The sequence below is a fragment of the Sus scrofa genome, chromosome 17 (assembly GCF_054392235.1).
Source record: "Sus scrofa isolate SSC_HxYL_T2T_F1_AM1 chromosome 17, Sscrofa_HxYL_maternal_Yorkshire_Landrace_v2.0, whole genome shotgun sequence".
NCBI lineage: Eukaryota > Metazoa > Chordata > Mammalia > Artiodactyla > Suidae > Sus > Sus scrofa.
In genome coordinates this window covers 19,477,801-19,491,649 of record NC_139399.1, presented here as the reverse complement: position 1 = coordinate 19,491,649, position 13,849 = coordinate 19,477,801, and the positions used below count along the sequence as shown (strand labels likewise).

General features: G+C 49.7%; 1 protein-coding gene across 24 annotated transcripts in view; it reads right to left on the bottom strand.

Moving 5' to 3' along the window:
• Nucleotides 1–13,849, bottom strand: part of CSGALNACT1 (chondroitin sulfate N-acetylgalactosaminyltransferase 1) — a 353,762-nt gene that overhangs the window by 39,957 nt on the left and 299,956 nt on the right. The gene's annotated exons all lie outside the window — the stretch shown is intronic.

Genomic DNA, 13,849 nt, shown 5'->3' with positions numbered 1-13,849 from the left:
AAATTATGTGGAGTGGGGTTATGCGTTTTTTCTTTTCTTTTCTTTTTTTTTTAGGGCCACATTTGTGGCATATGGAAGATCCTGGGCTAAGGGTCCAATCAGAACTGCAGCTGCCAGTGTACCCCACAGCCACAGCAACACTGGACCTGAGCCAAATCTAAGACCTACACTACAGCTTGCAGCAACGCCAGATCCTTAACCCATTGAGCAAGGCCAAGGATCAAACCCAAGTCCTCATGGAGATCAAGTCAGGTCCTTATTAATGCATTGAGCCACAATGGGAACTCCCTCTTTTCTGTTATTTATCCACATTTTCTGCAGCATGATCACATATTTTAATTACTGCATTTATGTAATTCGTGTGTTAAAATGAGCTCTTAGAAATGATAGCCATTTCAGAAGAATGACCATACTGACCTACTCAGGGCTCCTGGGAGCGGCTAGGGCTGGTCACACCAGGAATGTGGCCTTCCAGAAGCTTCTGGAAGCACTAAAGCAGACAAGACCTGAAGGACCAGCCCGGCGGCCAGCAAGCATCTTGTTTACCTTCCCCTCATCCTTCCCACCCCAGGAAAGCAGCCCAGCCAGTGCTGCAGAGCCAGACTACCTGGGGAGACAGCCACTCCTGAATGTCACTGTCACAGAGACTCCACCGTCTCACCTGCTGGGTTGACCACAGGACCCAGGCGTCTCAGCATGGATGAGCCTCCCAGGCCCCCAGCAGACAATTTCCCCATCTCATGAGCAAACTGTCCCCAGCTGCTCAAGGTCCATGGCCTACCAGTGTCACTGGGCTCATGAGTATTTCACTACAGTCAGGAAAATAACCCATGAAATTCAATGAATCACCAGAGAAGCTTCCTCCTCTTTTCTCTTCGATTTGCCAGGTTTTCTCTTCCTCATCCCTTTCTTCCTCTGGTCCCCACATCAGCCAGGACACACCTCCAGGCCTGGATACTCAGCTTCGAAGGTGGGTCCGGGGAAGTGACCTGTGGGGGGGCTGGCCTGGTGTCCAGGCCTCTCACAGCCTTTCTCTTTTCTTCCTTGCTATCCCGCTTCCCTTCCTTCGTGGGAACCACAGGTGTGGCGCACAAACTTGTGTTCTTTGCCTTGCAGGGGCCATTGATCCCACAGCCGGTTTGCAGCCTCTGCCGTAGAGAGGAGTCTGGGGCTTGAATCTTCCAGGTGGTTTCACTTCCCACATGCCACCTGGGGATCACATGCACAGCTAGGAGGGGTGGCGTAAGGACTTAAGGACCTGGGTTTTCTCCTGGAGCCTCCTCAGGTGTGGGGTCACTGCTCCAGGGCAGGAAGGCTGAGAGGTCTGTGGAACAGCACTGAGCTCACAGTGGAACAGAATTCAGCATCCCCGTGGGAGAAAGGGAGGGCACTTCTTAGGAAGCCCAAAGGATGTCTTTGAAAACATGCGCTGGTTCCCTGTAAAGTCTGTTCATGCTTTCAGGCCTCTGGTCCACAATGAGGACACAGGCTCTTCCACTCTGCCACTGACCAGAGCAGCTGGGAAGCCACCCGCCCCCAGGGCCCAGATGAAGCAGGGCTGATTCAGGAATGACTGGAGCTCGGTAACAGCATCTCTGCAGGACAGGCTCCTGTGCCCTGGGGCCCACAGGCACGCCTACTCCATGGGGCACCCCAGATGCAAAGGCTTCACACACACAAAGGTAACGATATGCAAGGGGCTGGGATTGTTTCCCAAAACAGAGCCGTTTTCTCCCTCAGCACCAGGATCAGCATCATTCACTTTTCCAAATCTAAATCCACAGCTTTGAAGATACAGGCAGAAATACCCAAACACTTGTCTCAAGAGGTGGGCATCACTTTATAAAGAACCTGAGTGTGTAATAGTTCTTACTCATACTGATTCCTACAACCATGTGAGAACAGCTGCCGTGGAAGGCAAGCCCAAGCGGCCAGGTAGATAGGAGCCCCCCAGTCCCCCCACCTTCCACCCTACCCCTGCCCTGGGCCACCAGGAGCCAGAGCATCCAGGCTAATGCCACCAGGGCCCAGTCCATCTCAAACCCTCCTGCCATGAGACCCTACTCTCACTTTCCCCTCTAGCTCAGAAAATGTGTAACAGGCAGAAATACTGATGGTAATAGTGACAGGTCACCTCCTGACAGCAGGAGAGGAGGCAGAAGAAGTTTTTCTTTCTTTCTTTTCTCTGTCTTCCTTCCTTCTTCTTCTCCTTTTTTTTTTTTTTTTTTTGTCTTTTTTAGGGCAGCATATGGAATTTCCCAGGCTAGGGGTAGAATTGGAGCTGCAGTTGCCAACCTATACTACAGCCATAGCAACGCCAAATCCTTAATCCACTAAGCGAGGCCAGGGATCAAACCCACATCCTTATGCATACTAGTTGGGTCCATTACCACTGAGCCACAACGGGAACTCCAGAACATATATATATTTTTTAAACATCTGGGATCATTTAATATAAAGAAGAAAACTACCCATGTAAACCGCCTCTGAAGACATCACTGTGAGACCATATTCTCCTTAGTCTGGTCAAGAAGAGAAACTGGGATACACCTGAGAAAGATTTTAGCCATAACAATTTTTTGTTTTTACTACTGCAGTACTTCGGTTATCTAGAAAATTCTGCTTAGACGAAACATCTCACTCCTGGGACTGTATGGGACAATGAGACATTACAGAGCCATCTGTCAGCTTAGGGAAAGCAGCAGACATTTGACATTTGCCAAAGAGAGCTCCTGGGAGTTCCCTTCGTGGCAGCAGTTCACAAACCCAACTAGGATCCATGAGGATGCCGGTTGGATCTCTGGCCTTGCTCAGTAGGTTGGGGATCCGGTGTTGCTGTGAGCAGTGGTGTAGGTCACAAACTCGGCTTGGATCCCAAGTTGCTGTGGCTGTGGCGTAGGCTGGCAGCTACAGCTCCAATTAGACCCCTAGCCCGGGAACTTCCATATGCTGCAGGTGCAGCCCTAAAAAACAAAAACAAAAAAGAGAGAGAGCGAGCCAGAGCTCCTAAGACTTTGAGAATCCCTAAGTGCTCAAAAACTACCATGTAAATAATTCTCCCCTTTATGGGACAGTAACCACTTTATAGCTTTTCCTCCTCTGCCACCCTACAGAGAAACCCCTGCATCCCCCCTGTTTGTCCTCCAACACAGTGCATCAGCTCATGGCCACTTCTGGGCACGTCCTGACTCAAGTTCATCACTGTTAACTTTCACTTACGTTTCTCTTTTGATAAGAAAGGCTGCACTGACTGATGTTCTTGCTGAAACAATTCATGAATCACCTTTTTTGTTTCTACTTATTGCACCCGTTCATGCCATAATCCATGCCAACACATTCGACACTTGGTTCTTTATCAGGAATTTCTAAGAACCTCACTTACTTAGGGCTCTCTTAGTTCATCACTAATACTGGCAGTCAACTTTCTTTTCAGAGCCATTTTTCCCCATAAAACTACAGATCAACCCCGTGAAGGCGACCAGGTATCTGACAATAAGTGGGAAGTGAAGGACTGTAATGATCCCAGCACAGCAGTGGGCTGGGCTCCTCACCAGGTGCCCCGTCAGCCACTCAGGAATCACAGTCACACGACATGGTGACTTTTATCCTTATTGATTTTCCTTACGGCTATCATTTAGCATGGCTTGTGTTCTCCATTAGAGATATAAAGATGGGCATGATAAAAATCACTGTGCTTTAAGAATTCATATTCTAGGAGTTCCTGTCATGGCTCAGTGGTTAACAAATCCAACTAGGAACCACAAGGTTGCGGGTTCGATTGCTGACCTCGCTCAGTGGGTTAAGGATCCGGCATTGAGTGAGCTGTGGTGTAGGTCACAAACGTGGCTCGGATCCTACGTTGCTATGACTGTGGTGTAGGCCAGAGGCTACAGCTCCGATTAGACCCCTAGCCTGGGAAGCTCCATGTGCTGTGGGTGTGGCCTTAGAAAAGACAAAAAGACCAAAAATAAATAAATAAATAAATAAAAATAAAAATAAAAAAGAATTCACATTCTAGAGAGGAAGGCAGACATGTAAACCAAACAGGCACACATACATATTACATAACTACATATTACATAGCATAATATACATATGACATATAATATACATAACATGCGTGTATGTGTGTGTGTATGTAAAACATAGATATTACCTAAAAGTCTGCCCAGAGTGTAAGGAGCAGAAAGAAAAAAGGAGGAAGTCTCCACCTGCTGGAGGGTGTGGACAGTCTGAGACCATATTTCACCACAACTGGAGACTGACTGGGTGTTTGACAAGACTACAAAGACAGAGAGAACATTCCACGGAAAGATAACAGCCTAAGCAAAGATACTGAAAAAGCAAAACCAACTTGTTATGTTTGGCAAACCTGAGGCAGTTCAGCCAGGCTGGGGCACAAAGGGCAGGTGTGGGAGGTGACGCTGGAGAGTCAGGTGGGGTTGCAGCACTTGGGCCACCAGGCTGTCCCCAGCTCGGGGGAGGGGTGAGGTGGTTTTCATGGATCCCTGACAGCCATGGGGGCTGTGGATGGAGGACGGGGGTGAGGTCAGAGCAGTGAGGGAAGAACCAGTGCGATTCAGCAGGAAAGGACAGGGGCCCGAACTGAGACAGCACCAGTGAGAAGAGAAAAGGACAAGAGTCAGAGCTGGGAGGGCCAGCGAGGGGAGGGGTGGGCTGGGCTGGGAGGGGAGCTCGGAGATGCGGACTGGAGGAGCCTTGTCCCGAGGTGAGGGGTCAGCAGACTGGCCTTTCTGGGACAGACTGAGGTGCCCCCAGCAGTGAGGGGAAGCTGGGGGGAGTGTGCAGAATGAGAAGAGGCGCCGGAGACAGGCCAGGGCTTGAGTGGGCGGCAGGCAGCCCTTGAGGCAAGGGGCGCTCCAGCTGCCGCGTCAAGATCAAGGAAGACGGCAAGCGGCCCACCGGTGACCCCACCATGATGTCCCCAGATGCAACTGGGTCTAGAGCAGATCGGAAAAAGGGTGAGAGGTCAGGTGGCAGAGTGAGGCGGTCAAGAGAGCATCTTTCTCCGGTTTCCTTGAATTCATTCCTGCCCCAGGACCTCTGCCCTTCCTTCCGTCTGCCCAGGGCGCCTCCCCTAGGCCAACAGAGCTGGTCCTGCTCACCTCTCTGACTCACGTGCACCTCCTCCAAGAGGCCCCTCTGGCTCCCTAAGCCCCTCTTCCGGCCCCTGTCCTAGTTTTTTTAACCGGGGGGGGGGGTGCCCCCTCTCCCTCCTTACTACTGCCCACTGTGGGCACGGGACCTGGACCACCCCTCGCCCCTGCCCATTTCTGGGGCACAGAACAGGGAGGGAAGGTGCTGGGCAGGAAGAGGTGAGGGCAGCAGAGTGGCAGCGGGAGGCACTCAGAGAGCTGATAGGTTCTCTGTCCTAAAAAAATAAACTAGTCCTTCATGTGTGGAGAGGAAGGAGCAAACAGAAATAGATCTTGAGTAAACTCAGATAGAACGAGGAAGTGGGGTGGGGTCCACAGCCCAGGGTTTGGGGGCTGTGCTGGCCAGAGCAGGGTCACCTACCCCAGCACAGGGAGGAGGAGGTGGGGGGCGGAGGGCAGGGGCCCAGGAGGCATGAGATCCAAGGTTTCTCCATGAAGCAGGAGGAAGGCAGGGCTGGGGTGGGGGGGGCGGTGATTGAGGGCAGCACAGGCTGGGGTGGGGATGCTGGAGGACTGGACGTGGCTGGGCAGGGCAGGGCAGGGAAGAGGGGGATCCACATTGTCGCACAAGGCTGCGGGGTCCCTGCACCTGGATGGCAGCAGTGCACAGGGAACCGTCCTGGCCAGCAGGAGGTACAGGGCAAGGGGAAGAAGGATGGGCTCACTGGGCTGGGCGGGCTCCGTGGACATGTGCGGGGACAGGGAAGGGTCAGAAGGAAAGAAATGGGACCGACTGGGGGTCCACAGCCAAGAGGCTGAGGTCAGAAGTGACCACAGAGTCACGGGACATTTAGGGTTCATGGAAGCGGGCTCATCTGGGAGACGAGGCCCGGGGTGTGGCTGCCCTGAATCTGGCCTCGCTCTCCTGCCCTGTACACTGACCCCACCCCATGATCTCCCTTCCACCCCGAGTTCTTACTCTCCAGGGATGTGGGTTTCTTAGGAAGAAACAGAGGGTCCTCCTCTCGCTTTCTTCAGAGAAACCAAGGGGAAAACTGCAGAGCGGTGCTGCCTGGACAAGAGTCTGGGAGGCTAGAGGGCAGTCGGGGTGGGGGCAGTGGGATCTGGGCTCCAGAGCATAGACCCAGGGATGGGACAGGAAACTGGGAGCCAGCCGTTACCGTTATCACACTTCCCACCTGCTGCCTGGCTTCCTCCCTGACCCCCAGACAGCAGGTCCAGGATGTGGGAACGCAGCTAATTCAAGACACAGCAGCAGCGATACATAGGGATTAAAAGTCAGAGAGCAGGGAACCCTGCACAATTTACGCCCAAGCAGAGGGCAGTGCAGCCTGATAATAACTTCTATTTCTTTACAGGGCTGTTGTGAAGATTAAATAAATTAACACGTGTAACATATATGCTGGTTCCCAGGAAGCACTCTGTGATGACAACAATCGTAGGTAATGATAACAAGTGCTATTACTATTATTGCTATGATGTCATTATCATTGTTACTAGGACATCATTACATTATTGCTATGACTTGCCCACTTCACTGAGGCATCGCTGACTTGGTCAGAGCTCAGGGCCGAGATACACTGGCATAAAATAAGCTTGGAAACTGGATCTAATTATTCACTTTTTTTAGTTTCTGTGGATCCAGAAACTAGGATTCTTGATATTGTGGTAAAAAGCCTGGCTATACATACATCCATATATATGAAATAAATGCTCATTTGTGTATACACACACACACACACTATAAAATATATGCTCATTTGTGTATACACACAATGTATGTAACATGGGAGTCAAGGTAATATTTTTAGCAATATTGCAATAGGATTTTGTTGTTGTTGTTGCTTGAGAAACCCATTTCTCATGTAAATGTCAACTGACAAGTTCAAATTACTGACCTTTAACTGACTACACCCCCATACTGGTGAACACAACCCTGCACCTACATCCCACTATTTGTACAACTGGAACAGCCTTCTTCCGACTGGGGGTGCAACACGCTGTCCTGACAGCATCTAAGTCAGAGACTCCCAGCTTTGGGGGCTTCGCCATTGTCTCTGAGTAATTTCAACAAGATATTTCGTGACAACATAGTTCCTATTTCCTGGTCTTAAAAATAGAATTACCCTGCACAGTGAAAAGCATCCATATCCACTGCTTTGTGCTTCAAGGAAAATCCTACGTTCGACCTCCTAGAAGCGTTTATTTTATATGGTCAGCTCATCTAACTAGTCTGCGGTAAGAATTCATTTTAGCTTAATGGACAGGCTATAACACTGACCCACTGGACATCTGGGGGAAAATGGGTTTATTTTTGTGGAACTTCCCCACGACAGATAAACCAAAGAGTGAGAGAATCAGAAGGCCTGGAGTACAGGTCGCCACTTTGCACAGAGGCAGACACTGGCTGACTTTTATTTGTCTTTGCTGGCGGACAAGGCAGATTTGCGGACCCCCTCACCAGACCCTTTAAATTGGCTCTAAGGACCAGCTTTTGGGAACCACTGGTTTACCCTAAACTGGTACAAATGGTAGACAGTGAAAGTAAGCACTAGACACTGTAATAAGTAATAATATTCAGCAGTTCCCTCGTTGGCACAGCAGGTTAAGGACCTAGCGTTGTCACTATGGCAGCTCAGGTCACTGCTGTGGTGTGGGTTTGATCCCTGGTCTGGGAACTTGTACATGCCGTGGGAGTGACCAAAATAATAATAATAATACCAGTAATAATAATAGTAATGATATTCCAAGCCATGATCAAATACCTACTGAGCAGGCCCCACAGCAGGTTTGGGTTTGCAACCCCTTCAGCTTCTGGGGTCATAGACAGGGAGAGAAGGTGCTGTCAGAGCAGCCTGGACAACCAACGTGAGAGGCACACTCTCAGACGCCAATCCTCTTTGACTCCTCTTTCAACATCTCCTCCATAATGTGAGAAAACATGGACCTATGGCTCAAACCCAGGCAGTATTAAATGAAATGGGAACACTGCAAATCAGCTATAAAAAAAAACAAATAAAATCAATGAAATGTGAATAGTGAATCATCTACTGCCGACATCCAGGGCCCCAACGGTGGAAGAGAAGCCCTGAGGCTCCTGAGTGGTGGCTTCTTTGAGCTGTCACTCCAGCCACTTGCTCCACAGCCCAGTCCCTCAGGTAACAGAAGGACAGACCCAGCCCCCATGGAGGGTGTGGATGGGACATGAGCCACTCTGCGGTCAGGGGCAGTAAGGAACCCCTGACTCTGCCTGTGCGGTGTGGGGACCCTTCCCAGGGACAAGGGCCTGAGTGAAGGAGAGGAGGCTGCTCCTCTCGGGTTTGTGGTGGACAAACCCAAACCTGGGGGAGAGAGTCCCCCCGGTGGCGTGGACAATGGGCGTCCACACAGAAAACCGCAGACGCTCGCTCACAAGATGGGGCAAGGGGCCCACACGGGACTTGGGGTTGAGGTTCTGGTGGGTCCCCGGCCTCCGAGGCCTGAAGGTCACACACACCAAGGGAGGACAAGGTGCCACCACGGTGGATTTTCTTTCATTTTCTGGACAATCTCCAGAGCTAAACTATAACAGTCTTAAACCATAAAAAAGTAGGTTCTAATCACCGAAGCGTTTTGAAGAAAACCTGCTGAGATTAGCTTCCTTTCGGAGGAATGACTCCTATGCCACGTTTACCTTCCTGTCCTCAGCCACATACTCACTCGACGTGGACCCACGTCAGCTTGACGACCAGGGGGAAACAGCCCACAAGGAATAAGGGACACACGGGAGCTGTGGGGTCAGCCATCCCAGCAGGAACATCCTGTCTGCTGTGACAACCTGCTCAGGGTGCCAAGCTGGGTGTTGGTTACCCCCTGAGTGACACCTTCGATGACAGAGGTGGGGAAATTCTATCAGAGACACTGGCCCAGGATCAAGAGGGGCTGAACTTTTAACTCCATTCACTTGCCCAGAGTGATTTAATACCATCACTTGTTCGGGGACTCTGGACAAAGTCAATTCTCAAAGCTTCGGTTTCTCCAACAGCCCACGACTTGCCGTGTCCCTGAAACCGTAATAAACCCAGAGAAACACACTGCGTTCTCAGGGTTACGAGCCGCTACAGAATCCCTGCAGCAACCCTCCCAATGCAGCCTGAGACGGATCCACCGTCCGAGCCTGAAAGTAACTCCACAGGACAGCAAAGCAAGTCTGTCTGTTAGAAATGTGGTTTGGGGGAAGTTCCCATTGCGGCTCAGTGGAAACAAATCCAACTGGTATCTGCGAGGATGTGAGTTTGGTCCCTGGCCTCGCTCAGTGGATTAAGGATCCAGCATTGCTGTGAGCTGTGGTGTAGGTCACAGATATGGCTTGGATCTGACGTTGCTGTGGCTGTGGCATAGGCCGGCAGCTACAGCTCAGATTCAACCCCTAGCCTGGGAACTTCCGTGTGCCACAGGTATGGCCCTAAAAAGCGGGGGTGGAGGGGGCATGGTTTTCAGATGACAGTTTAATATGAAATTTTAACCTAGAGAATCTGTAAGAACAGATACTATTTAACCTATTTAGACAGCAGTACTCCCTAGATATTTTCTTCCCCAACAAGCCATAACCCCCAAATTATTTGACAAGGCTCCCTTCTGGGGGAGGGTTTGTCCCCTGGGATCTGGGTGGGCTCGGGGCCATTTTGCCCAAGAAAGCACAGTGGAGTGATGCAGCTTCCGCTTTGCTGGGATGTTTTCTGGTGGAGCCCACACTGGCCGCCAGATCCCCGAGGGATGGAGCATTCAGATGATCCTCTTCCCCCCGGGGCCGAGTCGTCCAGACAAGCTTGACAGGGACAGCCACCCATACTCGGTCCTTTCTGAACACCAGAACCTCAAAAATCTGTCAGCATATAAAATGAGGGTCCCAAGCCACTACATTCTAGGACAGTTTGTAACACAACAATAATGGTAGATCGTGAGCAATTGCTGAGGGCATGTAAACATGAAAACATGCCATGCTGGTCACTGAGAGCAGGTGCAAACACTGCCGGTCACCGTGCCCACCGTACTACCGATGTCCTCCTATGACATGGGACAGGGGGAGAGGGGGCAGGTGCATGCCAGAACAGACCACCACCCAATCTCAGCATGGAGCTGCACATGGGATTAAAATATTCCTCAGAAAAGAAAGTTCAGGCCCACTAAACACACAGACACATGGGCAGCGGAGACCTCAAAACCCCACATAATTGAGCATGGCCTCAATGAATTTAGCCAAGAAAACTTTTCAAGGGGATGACATCACACAAACTCTTTCTTTGACCATAAAATCATGCCAATAAACAAAGACCCCTTGGTCAAGTGCCCACAGACAGCTGTTCTTAATTTCATTTCTTGGTGAGCTCTCTCAAAATAAATGCACCCTGCTAACTTGGGAGACATAAACTCTAACATATCAATGACTACCTGAAGTCTTAATTGCCTGAATATACCAGTTCAAAAAGAGAGACTGGGAGTTCCCATTGTGGCGCAGTTGTTAACGAATCCGACTAGGAACCATGAGGTTGCGGGTTCGATCCCTGGCCTTGCTCAGTGGGTTAGCGATCCGGCGTTGCCGTGAGCTGTGGTGTGGGTTGCAGACATGGCTCGGATCCCGTGTTGCTGTAGCTCTGGCGTAGGCTGGCAGCTACAGCTCCAATTGGACCCCTAGCCTGGGAACCTCCATATGCCGCGGGAGCGGCCCAAAGAAATAGCAAAAAGAAAAAAGAGAGAGAGAGAGAGACTGGCAGAGTGGATTAAAAAAAACAAAAACAAAAACAAAAAACACCACTCTAGGCTGTTTACAAGAAAGTCACTTCAAATTCATCAAATGACATGGGTACACTGAAAGAAAAAGGATGAAGAAAGACAGGCCATGCAAATGTTAATAAAGCTGGAGTGGCCATATTAGATAAAGTAGACTTTAGAACAAAGCAAGTTCTTAGGGACAAAGGGGGACCTTATAAAATGATCAAGAGATCGATCCACCAGGAAGACATAATGATTCTAAATGCAAATGCACCCAACAACAGAGCCTCAAAACACACAGAGCAAAAGCTGACAAAGCTGGAAAGAGAAAGAGACAACTCCACGATTACAGCTGGGGAATCACAGCTGGCTAACTTCCCTTTGTTAGTAACTAACAGAACTACAAGACACAAAATCAGAAAGGAAACGGAAGATGTGAACAATACAATCAACCAGCAAGATCTAACTGACACATATACGATACTCCCACCCAACACTAACACGACACACATGTTTTTTCAAGCACCCGTGGAACATTCAACAGGACAGACTGTATCTTGGGCTATAAACAAATGAACAACCTGAAAAGAACCGAAATTACAGAGTGTGTTCTCTTATAAAAAATTCGAAGTGGAAACCAATAACAGAAAGACAAGGAAATCTCTAAACACCTGGAAGGTAACACACTTCTACATAATCCATGGACCGAAGGGGGGGGTCTCAAAGAAAATAAAAGGAACTAGTCACATTCAATTGACTAGTTAACTTGCTGTATAAAGTCATTACATACAGAAGAGTTCATATTATGGGACATCTACTAAGAATAATTATTCTGAAATTGATTATTCTTTTTGCTTTTTTAAGGCAGCACCCGCAGCATATGGAAGTTCCAAGGCTAGGGTTCAAATCGGAGCTGCAGCTGCCAGCCTACACCACAGCCACAGCAACCGGGGATCCAAGCCACATCTGTGACCTACACCACAGCTCACAGCAACACCGGATCCCCTACCATCTGAGTGAGGCCAGGGATCAAACCCGCAACCTCATGGATACCAGTCAGATTCATTTCCACTGCGCCACAATGGGAATTCCATTCTGAAATTGATTTTAAGTTGTTTTTCCCGGCAGTGATACAGAGGTCTGTTACCTGTTTAGCCATCCCTAATTCACATCCATGAAGGTATGAGTGAGGTCCTGGCAACTGTAGGGGCTCTGTAAGGACTTGTTGAATAAATCAATGCTTGCTTGGCTTTCTCTCTGAGGACCGAGAGGCAGGGGACAGGAGCACAGAGCATGAAGCCAGGGCGCCTGGGTTCAAGTCCCAGCTGTGTCATCCTGGGCAGGTGGTTGTGCTTTGTCTCTGTGTCCCCGCTGATAAAATATGCATGACTATAACCCAAGACCTGGCTCATGGGGTTCTCTTGGGGATTGAAGCACAAATATAGCTCTTAATACATAAAACAACTCAAAGCATTCAATATGTGTTAGCTTGCATGTTATTTGGGGAGAGGGAAAGGAAAGAGAAAGACTTCAGTTCCCCCCAGATGAAGGTCATGTACTAGTTCCAGAGAGAAGGTCAAATGTATTTCACGATGTTCCACAGAGAGGATCACAGCTTCCAGAGACCAACCCCGAACAGGCACAGGCTTGGGCACTATAACCTGGAAAGCCATTCCTGCTCAAGTTGGCCATTCCTTCAGAGCAGTGGTTCACAACCAAGCCTGCACTCTGGGATCATCCACGGAGCTTTAAAAATAGTGATGCCCAGGCCTCGCCCCCAGAGACTGATTTACTGGGTCTGTGAAGGGGCCGGGACTCCCCAAGAGATTTCAACGTGCAGCCAAGCTTGGAAAGCACTGTTCTGGAGAATATGATTTCAACGCTTCCATAATCTGGCGATTCTGAATGCAGCAAGGCCATCCCAGGAGTTCCAGGCACTAGTACTGTGCAGAGTGTCTCCAGGAGGTAAGAACAGGATCGATGCCCTATTGTCCACCCTGAGCTGCTCTGACACTTCACTCTGAACTGTGCAGTAAAGGAGCATCCTGGCTGCAGAGGCTTGAAGGCAGAGCTTCATCCCTCGATGGCAGGAACAGTGCACTGGTGGGAAGAGCACTGGAACCACCAGAGCTTTGAGCCTGGGGTGCTGGTACCCTCCTTGCCAGGACCGCTCAGCACACATGCATCTTCGCCAGGTGTACACAGGTAAAGATCTTGAGAAGCCCTGGCTTCCTTGCTCTATAAAGTCCACTTCAGGTTGTCAGCATCTGGACAGTGGACATTTCTTTCAGAAAGGCGTGGAGGGGGGCACGAGGACATCGTGGATGCCTGGGGACATCTTGTCTGATGGTGCTCAGACAGACTAGATGGTGAAAACCTGGCAGGGTAGCGGTCTTATGACTAATGGCTACTGTGAGAGGCGGTTGTCATGGTGAGGAGATGGCATCAGGAAGAGATAAGAGGAAACATCGTATTTCAAGACAAGGACCCATTTGTAAAAACTTGTGCAAAAGCTGTCTTCTGGGCCCGGGGCCCATTCGTTCCAATAATGAGGGCAGTCGTCACAGCTGCCACCGACACAGGGTATGACACCTCAGGGGCCACAAAAAGCTCCAGGCTCTCTGCCCTCCTGTGTACGAGGAAAGGTCTCTAAGGGCCAGAAGACTCAATCCACGGTGAGAACCTGGCTTCTCAAGGCATCACTGTGAGCCAGGAGTCCAAGTGCCAGCTGGCCTTTGTTCATCAATGTAGTTCATTTGATAGCGGGATTTCTTCTTTTCCTTCCATTATTACTGTACTGTAAAATCTGAAAACTTCATGCTTCATTTTTCTCATTCATTCTGTCTTATTCTCCTCTGTGTGCTTGTGATGCCTTAACTGTAGCAGGTGAGGCTTATAAAGAAATCTGGCTCCACACAAACGGAATACAGTTCACAAGATCTGACTTCTTTTTTTTTGGC